The sequence below is a fragment of the Heloderma suspectum genome, chromosome 5 (genome assembly GCF_057233095.1).
Source record: "Heloderma suspectum isolate Gila_16-S chromosome 5, 16-S_ref, whole genome shotgun sequence".
NCBI classification, from domain to species: Eukaryota; Metazoa; Chordata; class Lepidosauria; order Squamata; family Helodermatidae; genus Heloderma; species Heloderma suspectum.
In genome coordinates this window covers 52,984,112-52,996,369 of record NC_139462.1, presented here as the reverse complement: position 1 = coordinate 52,996,369, position 12,258 = coordinate 52,984,112, and positions in this window count along the sequence as shown.

The window sequence follows — 12,258 nt, the reverse complement described above, 5'->3', positions numbered from 1 at the left end:
TAATTACGTTCCCCTTGATTTTTGCCGTCATAGCATACGTAAATATTTACATAGATTAGGACGGCCAAAAAGAAGGAACGCAAATGGCAGCGGCCGTAGCTGCCACCATTTGCGTATGCGTTTTTTTTTTTAACCCACCCCCAACCATGATAGGCTACGTAAAGATTTACGTAGCCTATCACGTCTTTTTTTTTTTTTCACAAGCCTGGAAATGGTGGCGGTGGCAGCCGGTCGGAAGACCGCCCGCCGCCACCGCCGGAGCCGCCACCGGAGCTGCCGCCACCTGGAAGATCTGCCCCAGGTAAGTCTTGTCCTGGGGGGGTCTGCGGGGGGGTGGGGGGGCAGGCCGTTCTGCCATAGATTTCGGGGGGGCAAATGCCTTGGCATTTGGCCTCACCAAGATCTGTGGCGGAATTCTCTGACATCCCTATAATATATAGTGGGAAAAGCACTACACAATTTGTTTGTATACTCTGGTACAAATCAAGCCCAATATGAAGCCCCTAAGGGGGCTTGGCAGGGCTAGAGGTGGGTGAGGTGCTGGTGGGACTGGCAGCACCAGTAACTAGGCTGGCTCACCACCAGTCCACATAGTGTGTCCTGGTTTAGGACAGACCTTTTTTTCCCAGGTAATGTGTATTCCTTTCCGCCAAAGACAGCCTGAGGCCATCCAGTGTGAAGCTGAATAGGAAAATACATGGGGAGAGGGGTTATTTGCACTTCAAAGAAATTTACAGCAGAGATTAGGGATTAAGGATGCACGAAAGTTCCGCCACGGATCTCGGGGAGGCTGAATGCCAGCGCATTTGGACCCCCGAAATCGGTGGCAGAATGGCCCCCTGCCCCCCCCCCCCGGGATGGGACTTACCTTAGGCGGATCTTCCTGGCAGCAGCAGCTCTGGCGGCAGCTCCGGCGGCGGTTCCGTCATTTCCAGGTAAAAACAAAAACAAAAAAACATGATAGGCTACGTAAATCTTTACGTAGCCTATCACGGCTAGATTTTAAAAAACACTGTGATAGGCTACGTAAATGTTTACGTAACCTATCACGGCTGATTAAAAAAAACAAAAAACAAAACGCACGTACACAAATGGCGGCGCCCATGGGCACCGCCATTTGCGTTCCTTATTTTGGCATGTCTTAGTCTACATAAACATTTATGTAGACTAAGACGGCGAAAATAAGGGGAACGCAAATAGCGTAGATGCTACGCTATTTGCGTTCCCCTCATTTTCGCCATCTTAGTCTACGTAAATGTTTACATAGACTAAGACGCGCCGCCATTTGCGTACGCGCGTTTTTGTTTTTTGTGTTTTTTAATCAGCCGTGATAGGCTATGTAAACATTTACATAGCCTATCACGGCTGACTGCAGGGATGCAAACGGTGGCGGCTACGGCTGCTGCCATTTGCGTCCCTGCTAGCCAGCGGCCGGATGTCCGGCTGCTGGCGGAGCCGGCTGGCGGCTCCGCAGAATCCCTGCGGAGTAGAGCCAGCCGGCCAGGATTCCGGGGGGGGGATGGAGCGCCTCCCCCCCTGGCCAGGATTCTGGGGGGAGGGATGGAATGCCTCCCCCCCAGCATCAGCATAATCCACGGAAAGGTAAGTACCTTTTGTACATCCCTATTAGGGATAGCGACCTTCACCTAATCACCTCTTAACACCTAATTTCTCTGATTACCCCTTTGTTACCTTTTGTTTGAATTTCTGAGTACAGCACATTTTACCTGTGCCTAGCACAAAAACTATAAGCCAAACTGTCTGAAGTTTGACAGGTTTAGTCACCTGCATTGGGGCTGCCATTTGCCCAGATTTTATGCACTTCTGTGAAACCCGTGAAAGTTATAGCTCTTTGCTTTAAGAGTTTTTGTTGAAAAAAGCACATTTTGCCTATACCTAGAAGAAAAACTACTGGGCCACACTGTCTGAAGTTTGGCATGTAGAATCACCTCTATGGGGGGCTGTCAGGTTCCCAAATTACATATATTTATTATAAAAAACTGAAAAAGTTATGCTCGTTTCTGTTTTCCAATGCACGTCCATGGGAAAACGTAAAATCCAAAGAATTCAGATTTATTATTATAATTATTTACATTTCTATACCATCCCATAGCTGAAGTTCTCTGGGTGGTTTACAAAAGTTAAAACATTAAAATACAGTATACAAAGTTTAAAAACCATTTACATAAAAGCACATAGACAGTATACACAAGCAACATATAACTAAAAACATCTTTGAACTAGGGGTGGCAGAGAATTCCACCACGGATTTCAGTGAGGCCGAATGCACTGGCATTCGGTCCCCCAAACTTGGTGGCAGAATGGCCTGCCATCCCCCCCCCCCGGATCCTCCCCAGGACGAGACTTACCTGGGGTGGATGTTCCAGACAGTGGCGGCTCCAGCGTTGGCTGCGGAGGCAGCGGCTGGTCTTCCGACTGGCCGCCGCCATTTGCGGTCTGGTCATTTTTTTTTTTTTACCCAGACGCGATAGGCTATGTAAAGACTTATGTAGCCTATCACGTCTGGGTAAAAAAAAAAAAAAATGCATACACAAATGGTGGCGGCTACAGCAGCCACCATTTGCGTTCCTTATTTTTCACCGTTTTAGTCTACGTAAATATTCATGTAGAGAATTACGGCGAAAATAAAGGGGAACACAAATAGCATAGCAGGCACTATTTGCATTCCTTTTTGATTTGCTGTTTTAGCCTACATAAATATTTACGTAGGCTAAAATGGCGAATAAAAAAGGAACGCAAATAGTGCCCACTACGCTATTTGCGTTCCCCTTTATTTTCACCGTAATAGTCTACATAAATATTTATGTAGACTAAAACGGCGAAAAATAAGGAACGCAAATGGCGGCCGCCGTAGCCGCCGCCATTTGCATATGCTGCATTTTTTTTCTTTAAAAACATTTTTTTACTGCTACAGAGGCCACCATTTGTGTCCCCACCAAGCCGTCCATGGCCGGAAATCTGGCTATGGGCGGCCCTGGCCGGCTGCTCCGCAGCCTGGACATGGAGCAGAGCTGGCCATCGAGGATTCTGGGGGGGAGGACTGGATCACCTCCCCCCCCATCGAGAATTCTGCAGGGAGGGACAGAGCAAAGGTAAGTGAGTTTCATACATCCCTACTTTGAACTAAAAACAATTCGTTTTAAAAAATCCAACAATAAAACACAGCTTAAAATAACACTGCTTAAAAATAATATACAAAATTCAGCAAAAGGAACAAAAGTTCTAAAAAGGAAAGGCCTGCCAGAATAACAGCAGCTTTAATGCCCGCTTAAAAACCTTCAGTGAGGTCAGCAGGCGCATTTCAACTTGTAGGTAATTCCACAACTGAGGGGCAGCAAAGGAGAAGGTTCTCTTGCATGTGGCTGCCAGTCTCACATTAGGCAGCTGCAGCAGAGAGCCCTCAGAGGACCTTAGGTGGCGGACTGGGATGAAGGTGAGAAGGGGCTCCCTAAGGTACCTTGGACCTAGACCATGTAAGGCTTTAAAGATAAGAACAAGGACTTTATATTTTGCTTGGAAACCAATTGGCAACCCGTGTAAAGATTTTAAAACCGGTGTAAAATGGTCTCCACTAGGGATGTCAGAGAATTCCGCGATGGATCTCGGTGAGGCCGAATGCCAGTGCTTTCGGCCCCCTGAAATACATCACAGAACGGCCTGCTCCCCCTGCCCCCCATGGATCCCCCCCGGGACGAGACTTACCTGGGGCGGATGTTCCAGATGGCGGCGGCTCCAGCAGCGGCTTTGGCGGTGGCGGTGGCAGTGGCTGGTCTTCCGTACGGCTGCCGCTGCCGCCATTTGTGTAAGTGTTTGTTGTTGTTTTTTGTTACCCAGAGCCCTCCGCGGCCAGAAATCCAGCTGTGGACGGCCCTGGCCTGGGCCTGGTCAGCTGCTCCGCAGAGCCGCCGCAGAGCACAGCCGGCCGTCGAGGATTCTGGGGGGGAGGACCGGATCGCCTCCCCCCCCATCAAGGATTCTGGGGGGAGGGACGGAACACCTCCCTGCCCACCATGAACAGAATCCACGAAAAGGTAAGTCACTTTCATACATCCCTAGTCTCCACAGGATGACCGAATCTCGCTTTGGCTCCGAATCCTAAGTGAATCAGATTGGGTCCAAATTAGGGATGTCAGAGAATTCCGCCATGGAGCTCGGTGAGGCCGAACACCAGTGCATTCGGCCCTCCAAAAACCATGGCGGAATGAAGCCCCCGCCCCCCAACCCATGAAAGGTGCACGGAACGGAGACCCCAACCCATGAAAGGTGTGCGAAACAGAGCACTTACCTGCTGCTGTCCGTGTTGACTTGCAAACAGCGGCTGCCCTGCTGCCGCCATTCACTTCCTGATCATAGCCGTGATAGGCTATGTAAATACTTACGTAGCCTATTACGGCTAATGCAGGGACTAGGGGTGTCAGAGAATTTCTCGCCGAAACTTCGGGGGGCCGAGTGCCAACGTATTCGGACCCCCAAAGTAGTTTCGGGGAGAAATTCTCCACCCCCCCTGCCCCCCCCCGGGATGGGACTTACCTTTCCCGAATGTCACTCCCAGTGGCGGGTCACAGCGGCGGTTCGGCAGGGCTTCGACAGGGGCGGGGGCGGCAGCCGGTCTTTCGACCGGCTGCCGCCGCCGCCATTCCAAGAAAAGTAAAAAAAAAAAAAACACCTCCATGATAGGCTACGTGATGATTAACGTAGCCTATCACGGGGCTTTTTTTTTTTTTTTACTTTTCTGTTGAAGTTCTCAGCCAGGGAGACGGGGCGCTTCTCCCTGGCCTGAATTTTGGCTGGGGGCAAGGCGGGAAGCCTTCCCCCTGGTCTGAATTTCAGCCGGGCGAGGCGGGAAGACACCCCCCGCTCGCATGAACTTCGGGGGGAGAAGCGAAGCACCTCCCCCCCACTGCAAAAAAAGCTGCAGGACAAGGTAAGTCCCTTTCGTACATCCCTAGCAGGGACACCTTTTGTGTCCCTGCAGAGACCGTGATAGGGTACATAATATTTACATACCCTATCATGGCAAGCAAAAAAACAACAATGCATATGCAAATGGCAGCAGCTACGGCGGCTGCCATTTGCGTTCCCCATTTTTTGCCTTTTTATCCTACGTAAATATTTATGGAAACTATTATGGCGGAAAAAAAGGAGAACTCAAATAGCGTAGTGGGGCGCTATTTGCGTTCCCCTTTTTTTCTGCCATAATAGCCTACGTAAATATTTACGTAAGATAAAACAGTGAAAAATAGGGAACGCAAATGGTGGCCGCCGTAGCCACCGCCATTTGTGTATGCTTTGGGGGGGGGGCTGCCGTGATAGGCTACGTAAATACTTACGTAGCCTATCACAGCAGCTTGGCTGGATGCAAATGGCCACTACGGCGGCCGCCATTTGCGTCCGCAGCAGCCCGTCCGCAGCTGGGACTCTGGCTGTGGACGGCCCTGGCTGGCTGCTCCGTGGAGCCACTGCGGAGCGGAGTCGGCTGGGCAGAATTCCGGGGGGGAGGACTGGATCACCTCCCCCCCATCGAGGATTCCGGGGGGAGGGACAGAGCGCCTCCCCCCCCACCACGAATCTTATCAGTGTAAAGGTAAGTGACTTTTGTACATCCCTAGTCCGAATCAGTCTGAAGTGAATTGGGGCCAATTCAGAAGGTCCGAATCGGTTTCCGAAGCAGATTGGGGGGTCCGTGCACAGCCTTAATACTATAGTGAGAGAGCAGAAACAGACAAAAAAATATTGTCTGTTCTATTGTGTTTTCTGCCTTCTTTGTTTACTTTGATAATGTGTTTTTGGTTTTTTATATTGCTCTATGTATTGTTTTAATGATATTTGTACAAATCTGGCATTGATAATGATGGATGGTTTAAAAATGGATGTTACATTTTTCTCCTTCATGTAGACCAATTAGTATTTTTAACTTATTTCTTTGAACTTTTACATATGTACACAAATCTAAATGAATTTTTAGAATAATTAATGATTGAAGTAAGAGGACATGTTCATGTTAAAATGAAAATTAGAGACAGTCATTTGAAAATTGTCTCTGTAACCAGATTGTAGCACCAGAAAATAATAGGGAAAGGATGCTAAATAGTGATAAAATTTCATTTGTTCAAAAAAGTTGTTATTTATCTTATACAAGAAAAAACAAATAAGGGGTTACCTTATTCAAAAAGAACTTGCTTACTCAGAAAGGAAGAAATGCTGCAAATATCTGAGACTATCTCCTTACCAACTGAAATGTAGGGATGGTGGAGAATTTCTCCACGAATCTTCAGGAGACCGAATGCCAACGCATTCGGCCCACCGAAATTGGTGGGGAAATTCTCCGCCGGCCCCCCACCCCCCCTGGGATGGGACTTACCATGGCCGAATGTCCCTCTCGGCGGTGGGTCCCGGCGGCGGTTCAGCAGCGTTTCGTCAGGGGCGGGGGCGGCGGCCGGTCTCCCGACCGGCTGCTGCCGCCGCCATTGCAAAAAAAAAAAGTAAAGTAAAAACACACACACACCCGTGATAGGCTACGTAACGATTTACGTAGCCTATCACGGCTGGATTTCCAAAGTCAGCCGTGATAGGCTACGTAAATCGTCACATAGCCTATCACGGGTGACTTTGAAAAAAAAAAAAAAAGCACGTACTCAAATGGCGGCGGCCCATGGGCACCGCCATTTGTGTTCCTTATTTTGGCACATCTAGTCTACGTAAACATTTACGTAGACTACGGTGAAAATAAGGGAATGCTATTTGCGTTGCCCTTATTTTCGCCGTAGTCTACGTAAATCTTTACGTAGACTAGATGTGTCAAAATAAGGAACGCAAATGGCGGTCCCCATGGGAGCCGCCATTTGCATACGTGCTTTTTTTTTTTCCAAAGTCACCCGTGATAGGCTACGTGATGATTTACATAGCCTATCATGGCTGACTTTGGAAATCTAGCCGTGATAGGCTACGTAAATCGTTACGTAGCCTATCACGGGTGTGTGCGTGTGTGTGTGTGTATGTGTTTTTTACTTTTTTTTCATCGCTGGGTAGACGGGGCGCTCCTACCTGGCCTGAATTTCACCAGCGAGGGATGGGGCGCCTCCCCCCTGGCCTGAATTTTGGCCGGGCGAGGCAGGGCACCTCCACCCCTTGCCTGAACTTCGGGGGGAGAACTGAAGCGCCTCCCCCCCACCGCGAAGCAAGCTTCGAGAACAGGTAAGGGATTTTCGTCCATCCCTACTGAAATGTTGTATTTACAGTGGTAGGTTGTTGTTGTTGTTCAGTCGTTAAGTCATGTCCGACTCTTCGTGACCCCAACCATGGTAGGTAAGTGCCCCCAAACAATCATGAAGTTTGCTAATAGATTTTTATGGATTTTTTTGTAATACAAATATTTACGTAGGCTAAAACAGAGAATAAAAAAGGAACGCAAATGGCGGCCACCGTAGCCGCCACCATTTACATACACCGTTTGTTTTTTGTTTTTTTACCCAGACATGATAGGCTACGTAAAGACTTACGTAGCCTATCACGGCTAAGACCAGACTGCAAATGGCAGCTGCAACAGCCGGTCGAAAGACCAGCCGCCGCCACCAAAGCCGCTGCTGGAGCCACCGCTATCCGGAACATCCACCCCAGGTAAGTGTCATCGCGGGGGGACGGTGGGGGGGCAGGCCGTTTCCGCCACGGATTTCAGGGGGCCAAATGCCAGTGCATTCGGCTTCACTGAAATCCGTGGCAGAATTCTCCTCCATCCCTAAGAATGGTCATCAGGAGATTTGGGGCAAGGTGTCACTAGTATGCTGACGACACCCAGCTCTACTTCTCTGTGACATCTGACTCAGAAGAGACCGTTCATGTTCTGAACCAGTGCCTGGATGCAGCTAAGGCTTGGATGAGGGCCAATAAACTGAAACGGAATCCTGGTAATGTGGAAGCCCTGTGGATGGGTGGTTCCCAAGTCTGGGAGATAGGCTCATTGGCTGTTCCGGATGGGGTTTCACTCCCTCTGAAAGATGAAGTCCTTAGTTTGTGGGTACTCCTAGATCCATCACTGTCGCTTGAAGCTCAAGTGTCCATGGTGTCTTGGAGTGCCTTGTACCAGCTTTGGCTGGTTCACCAACTACAGCCTCTCCTGGACAGGGATAGCTTGGCCACAGTGGTACAGGCATTGGCAACCTCAAGACTGGATTACTGCAATACGTGCTATGTGGGGCTGCCCTTAAGGCTGCTCCTGAAGCTGGAGATAATGCAGAATGCATCAGCTCGGCTGTTGTCGGAAGCTGCCCCTTTCCAGCATGTAACTCCTTTGCTGAGGGAACCGCATTGGCTGCCAATTTGTTACTGGGCCAGGTTTAAGGTTTTAGTACTAGTGTACAAAGCCCTAAACAACTTGGGACCAGGAACCTGAGAGAGCGCCTTCTCCCTTACCAATGTGCCTGGTCACTGAGGTCATCAGAGGGCATGCTCCTGATTGTTCCACATGAACCTATGGCTTGATTGGAATCCAGCAGGAGAAGAGACTTCAGTATGGCAGCCCCCTTTCTTTGGAATTCCCTGCCCCTGGAGGTCAGACAGGCACCAATACTGCCTTGTTTCCAGTGCCTTCTGGAAACAGCACTGTTCCAGGAGGCATTCCTTAATTAACCAGTCATGGTTTCTATTGGCACTGTGTTTTTTAAGAAGTATAATTTTGTGTTGTTTAAATCTTTTATCATTTTCCTGTTTTATCTTTTATGTTCACTGCTCTGAAATCTGTTCTAGAAGTGGAGTGGTATAGAAATATTGTAAATTAAATTATTTATTTATTAATTAATTGTCTTCTGCAGGTGTCGAAAATGAAACAATGTTGGTGCGTGCCTCACATCAACAGGCAGGGAGTTCCATAGAGACAGAGCCAATACACTAAAGGCTCTACAGTGAGTGGACTCCAAACAGACAGCAGGTCCATGCAGAACCACCAGGAATGCCTCATCTGATGACCTCAGTGACCAGACAGGCTGGTAAGGGAGAAGGCGCTCTCTCAAATATCCTGGTCCTAAGTTGTTTTGGACTTTATTCATCAATAACAAAACCTTAAACCTGGCCTGATAGCAAATAGACAGTCAGTGTGGTTCCCTCAGTAGAGGTGTTACATGCTGAAAAGTGGCAGTTCCCAACATTTGAGATGCTGCATTCTGCACTACCTGCAGCTTCTGGACCAACCTTAGGGGCAGGCCCACATAAAGCGCATTGCAGTAATCCACCCTTGAGGTTGCCAGCACCTGCACCACTGTGGCCAAGCTATCCCTATCCAGGAGAGGCTGTAGCTGGCATACCACTCCAAGCTGCCATCACCACTTGGGCCTCCAGCGACAGTGATGGATCTAGGAGTACCCGCAGACTACAAACCTGACCTTTCAAAGGGAGTACAACCCCATTCAGAAGAACAAACAGTAAGCTGGGCTTGGGAACCACTCACCCACAGGGTCTCCATATTGCTAGGATTCAGCCTCAGTTTTTTGGCCCTAGTCCAGCCCATAACTGAGTCTAGGCACTGATCCAGGACTTGCACAGCCTCACCTGATTCAGATGTCACAGGGAGATAGAGCTGTGTGTCATCAGCATACTGATGGCATGTTGCTCCAAATCTCTGAATAACTGCTCCCAGCAGCTTCATATAGGAGTTGAACAATATTGGGGACAAGATGGTACCCTGCAGAACCCCATCACTTAATTGCCAAAGGGCCAAGGAATAATCACCCAGTGTTAGGGCCTCTCTACATGGGAGGTTTTCTCTGGTGCTGCTGTGGCTTAAAGCCATTAGGGTAGGGATGTACGAAACTCACTTACTTTTTCGCGGAATTTTTTGCGGTGGAGGGGGAGGCACTCCGTCCCTCCCCACTGAATCCTCGATGGGGGGGGAGGTGATCCAGTCCTCCCCCCCAGAATTCTGCCCGGCCAGCTCTGCTCCATGGCGGCTCTGCAGAGCAGCCGGCCAGGGCCGTCCACCGCTTGATTTATGGCCATGGATGGGCTGCTGCGGACGCAAATGGTGGCCGCCATAGTGGCCGCCATTTGCATCCAGCCAGGCTGCCGTGATAGGCTACGTAAGTACTTATTTAGCCTATCACGGCAACCCCCCCCCCAAAAAAAACCCGGTATATGCAAATGGCAGCAGCTACGGCGGCCGCCATTTGTGTTCTCTATTTTTCACCGTTTTATCCTACATAAATATTTACGTAGGCTATTACAGCGAAAAAAAGGGGAACGCAAATAGCGTAGTGGGCGCTATTTGCGTTCCTTTTTTTTTTTTTTTGCCGTTCTAGCCTATGTAAATATTTATATAGGCTAGAACGGCAAAAAAAAAAAAAAAAAGGAACACAACTCCCACTATGCTATTTGCGTTCCCCTTTTTTCACTGTAATAGCCTATGTAAATATTTGCGTAGGCTAGAATGGCGAAAAATAGGGAACTCAAATGGCGGCCGCCGTAGCCACCACCATTTGCGTACGCTGTTTTTTATTGGGGGGGGTTAGCTGTGATAGGTTATGTAAATACTTACATAGCCTATCACAGCTGCAAGGACGCCAATGGCAGCCGCAGCAGCCCGGCTGCGGCCGGCCAGGAGACCAGCCGCTGCCACCGCCGCCGAATCCGCCGCATCCGCCCCAGGTAAGTTCCGTCCCAGGGGGATTCCATGGAAGGTGGCGGGGGCAGGAGGGTGTTCCATCATGGATTCCAGGGGGCCAGATTCTAAAGAATCCATCCTCACTGGAATCCGTGGCGGAATTCTCTCCCATCCCTAATCAGGTCACTAAAAGGTTTTGGAGGTAAAGGATTGGTTAAAACCATAACAAAAAACCTGACCAACCTAATTTCTTATCAGTCCCTAGTATTGAAGTGCACCATCACAGTCAGTGTGAGCTGCTGCACACTTATATATCCACAGCCATTTCTATTGGAGCTGTGAGCAATTCGCCTCTCAAAATTCTCCAGCCCATTTGCGGGCAGAGAAATTGGAGGGACAATTTCACTGAATTTCTCCTACGGGAGGAGAAATTCTCCAACATTTTCTCACAGATTAGGGCTCAATATTGGCAGAGGTTGTTGCACAGGTTCTTTCTTTTTTTTTTCCCCAAAGAGTTTTTGGTTTATTGCACTGCTCCTGCAACTGGCAACAGCATCAGCTATGCTGAGGCTTCCACTTTTCTGAGGCAGAATTTTTAATTTCTTTTAGGTTTTGTACTTACCTAATCACGGCGAGGTGGCTGAGGGTGCTGTGCATGTTTTCTCTCTCTATTGCACATAGGGATGTCAGAGAATTCCGCCATGGATCTCAGTGAGGCCGAATGCCAGTGCATTCAGCCCCCCGAACTCCGTAGTGGAACGGCCTGCCACCCCCCTGCCCCCTGCGGATCCCCCCCAGGACGAGACTCACCTGGGGCGGATCTTCCGGGTGGTGGTGGCTCCGGCGGCGGCTCTGGCGGCGGCTCCGGCAGTGGCTCCGGCAGCGGCAGCCGGTCTTCTGACCGGCTGCCACCGCCGCCATTTCCAGGCTTGCCTTGTGTAAAAAAAAAAAAAAAGACGTGATAGGCTACGTAAATCTTTATGTAGCCTATCACAGCTGGGTGGGTAAAAAAACACAACCAATTGCATACGCAAATGGCGGCGGCTACAGCCGCCGCCATTTGCATTCCTTCTTTTTACCATCTTAATCTACGTAAATATTTACGTAGACTATGACGGCGAAAATAAAGGGGAATGCAAATAGCGTAGCGGGCGCTATTTGCGTCCCCATTTGATTCGCTGTTTCAGCCTACGTAAAGATTTACGTAGGCTAAAATGGTGAATCAAAAGGGGATGCAAATAGCGCCCGCTACGCTATTTGCGTTCCCCTTTATTTTCGCCGTCATAGTCTACGTAAATATTTACATAGATTAAGACGGCCAAAAAGAAGGAACGCAAATGGCGGCGGCCGTAGCCGCCACCATTTGCGTACGCGGGTTTGTTTGTTTTTTTACCCAGAGCCCTCCGCAGCCAGAAATCCGGTTGTGGATGGCTCTGGCCTGGCCAGGCCGGGCCTGGCCGGCTGCTCTGCGGAGCTGCAGAGGAGCACAGCCGGCCGTTCGAGGATTCCGGGGGGAGGAACGGAGCACCTCCCCCATGGCCAGGATTCCGGGGGGAGGGACGGAACGTCTCCCCCACCCACCATCAACATAATCCACGAAAGGTAAGTCACTTTCATACATCCCCATCTTTCCATTGCTCTGCAACCTC